Source organism: Octopus bimaculoides, chromosome 1, assembly GCF_001194135.2.
Source record: "Octopus bimaculoides isolate UCB-OBI-ISO-001 chromosome 1, ASM119413v2, whole genome shotgun sequence".
NCBI lineage: Eukaryota > Metazoa > Mollusca > Cephalopoda > Octopoda > Octopodidae > Octopus > Octopus bimaculoides.
The window spans coordinates 168242988-168246127 of record NC_068981.1 but is presented as its reverse complement, the minus strand read 5'-3'; the positions used below and the strand labels follow the sequence as shown (position 1 = coordinate 168246127).

At 37.6% G+C, this 3140-nt stretch overlaps 1 protein-coding gene across 3 annotated transcripts in view; it reads right to left on the bottom strand.

Moving 5' to 3' along the window:
• LOC106883223 (uncharacterized) overlaps window positions 1-3140 on the bottom strand; it is a 46766-nt gene that overhangs the window by 40149 nt on the left and 3477 nt on the right. The gene's annotated exons all lie outside the window — the stretch shown is intronic.

Genomic DNA, 3140 nt, shown 5'->3' with positions numbered 1-3140 from the left:
TGTGTGTATGTATTAAAAATGGGGAAGATTGGTTTATGGGATTACCTTAGGTTTCCTGTCCATAAAGGGTTTAGCTTTATGGCATATTGTCAGATTCCAAAAACCTATTTTTAAGAGGTCATGGACCAACAGGTTTTTGGGATCTGACGATACGCCATAAAGCTAAGCCCTTTATGGATGGAAACCTAAGGTAATCTCATAAACTGCCCTTCTCCATTTTTAATATATACTGCTCTACATCTTAGAGTGTGCTTCTGCTTTCAGATTTGTTTTTTACAAACGATATATATATATATACGTTTTAGGAGTAACCTTAACCCAAAACACCAGGTGTGCGTATTTGTTATCTTCACATATATATATACATATACAATGGCCGTCCACTCGTGACCGAGGAAGACCATTGCCGACCTTCAGGAACATTCTGCGCTCTAGTACTAACTTACATTTTGCATTTACGGCTCCATTGGTGGCTAATGAGCCCTGCTCTTGATAAGCATACACAACTGCAAACATTGCAGATTAAGCTTTCTCCATTCACTATACGAGCTGTGCACTTTCGCGCAGCTCGCTTAAGTTCTTCATGCTGGATACTTGCTCTCTCAAAAGTGTTGATCCCCTCCTTAACCTGCTTCCTCCATCTGTATGTGGGGCTAAGTTGTAAATTTAAAACAACATAAATGAATTAACACCTTTGTAACTTTTGGGCCACCCTCTACAATATAGAAAATGTTTTAACTATCTTTATACAATTCCTAATAATATTTAATTATAAAAATAAAATAGGATCTTTTAAACATCGAACGGTTATGAGGGTGCATCCGAGTAAAATAGAAATCAAAGGGGTCTACCCATAAGGTAAAAAAATGGTTCAAAAACATTGGTTTAAATCATGCATGGCAACCTGCGGCCCTCAACGAGTTTCTAGGTTACTTATTTCATACTCAGACTAATAAAATTAAGAAGAACTGCAAAAAATTCAGTGTAAAGTGAGCAAGTAATATTTCATGCATGTTTTATCAGTGGCCGTCTTCCACTTGGAAATGGTACGATGCGGCCCCCAGCTGACGAAAAGTTGCCAATCCCTGGTTTAAATGAACATTCCAATAAACTGGAGTATTCAAGTTTCGTCAAGAAGGAAAAAGTCTTCTTTAATTTTGTTTCCGCTCTTACAAGAGAGTAAAGAATTTTAATAGTTGTAAGAGAAAAGTACTTGTAGTGTACGCCTTATGGGATACTTCTCTCTCTCTCTGTTATATAGACATGAATACGGACATAGCTTGCCTCTCACCGTCACAGTTTGTCAGTCTTCTCGACTTCAGACCTTTTGAGGTCTAACCGCTGAGCACAGAACACAGCCAGTTCTAGCGACGATACGACAACAGCCCCATGGAGACTCAACACTCAACCAACAGCTTACGGCAAACTCCATCTTTGTTGCCTCTAGCTTCTTAACGTCTACATCAACTTCTCTACGTACACACAACTTCTATTCTCCACGCTGTTTGTGAAATGCTTCACCAAGGCTAACAGCAAATACAACCAGTGAGAACTCCTGTACCAAGTAACCGGCAGCAGCATTGAAGCCACAACTTCTTACACAACATGTGCCTTTCCCCGGCTCTGCTACGCGGCCTCAACTTTTTGTTACAGCACCTCAACCACTGTGTACCTTGAATACGAACTGGTATTTACCATCCTTGTGTCTGGACTTTCTTCTAACGTCCTTATAGACTCTTTACTATGCTCTGTACTTATCGCACATACATACATCTATGTTTGTACATATACACTTTGTTTATATGACGGCCTGTCTATTATTATGTTTATATGTCGCACTCACATACACAGACACACAAGTTGACATATCAATAAAATCTTCTCTTAAACCTTCTACTGGTTGTGACTCTCTTTTCCTTTTGGCACTTATACTCATTTATTCGCTTTTCATATTTTTTATTTGTATCGACCGTGCGATGTACAAAAGGAGCCACTCCTCGTCACCTCTCCTGATTGCACGTCCTTACATACTTAAAAGTTGTCACATGCGTGGGTCACCAATACTAAGCTACCAAAAGTAACTCTACGCCAGAGGGTGAGGGAGAATAACAAATGTAAGAACCTGTGGCTGGTACATCTGTGCTGAGAAATACAAGGTGTGCATGCTATCTTAAGAAATAACATTAATGAAAACCTGGCTAATTTATGCCATTGATTAACCAGATAATTATACTCTTTGAGTACTTTTTATGGCGTGTTGAAAGCAAATATTTTTGAAATATTTGTTTTTTTTTTTTATGGGGTTTTAGGGTACTTCGTGACCTGGTGGTATTTATGATATCTTATTTAAATGCGGGCAGCAATGTAAGGGTTCTTAATCCCTTCTATATATGAATGTTGGACCTACTAAAAATAGGAGCCAAATCTCCGTCAAAATGTAAGTTCCCGGTAGCCCTTAAATAGAAGTTTAGAATGCCTTTCATCATATCTACCGATCAAAATTAATAAAGGAACAAGACAATAACAATCACGAATGATACGTAATCGATGTGTGCCAGTACTGATCGGCAATTCTTTACGTTCTAAGTTCAGTCCTGCTGAGGTCAATATAGCTTTCCCATCTTTTACCGGTGAGATAGGATCGATAAAATAAAATGTTAGTCAAGTGCTGATGTCGATGTAATCGACTATACTTCTGTCCCCGCTATGTATTTTTATACTGATGTTATAAAATCAACATTGAAGGAAAATGGGAAAGGCAAACCCTGTAGTTATGCCGGAAAATGTTTTCAGGTTTCCAGACACCTGTTGATTTTGGCAATGTATCCAGTGGGAGTTACTTCTCTTTGTGGAAAATGGATTCAAGACCAGAGAAAATACTAAGATGAATCATTCATGCAGTTCTTTAAATGTAGTTAGTATTAAATTGGACATTTCACTTGTAATCGTTGCATTTCAACTGCAAGAATAATAAATCTGTAACGAAATATATATTTCTGTAACCAACAAGATTATGAATACAGTACATTTAGATCCCTTGTCCATTCGGATGTTTTCAGTTACCAAAGTTTTAGAATATATATTTTTTTTCTTCTTCCTTTTCAAAATTTCAGTATAGATCTTTTGACAATACTTTCGAA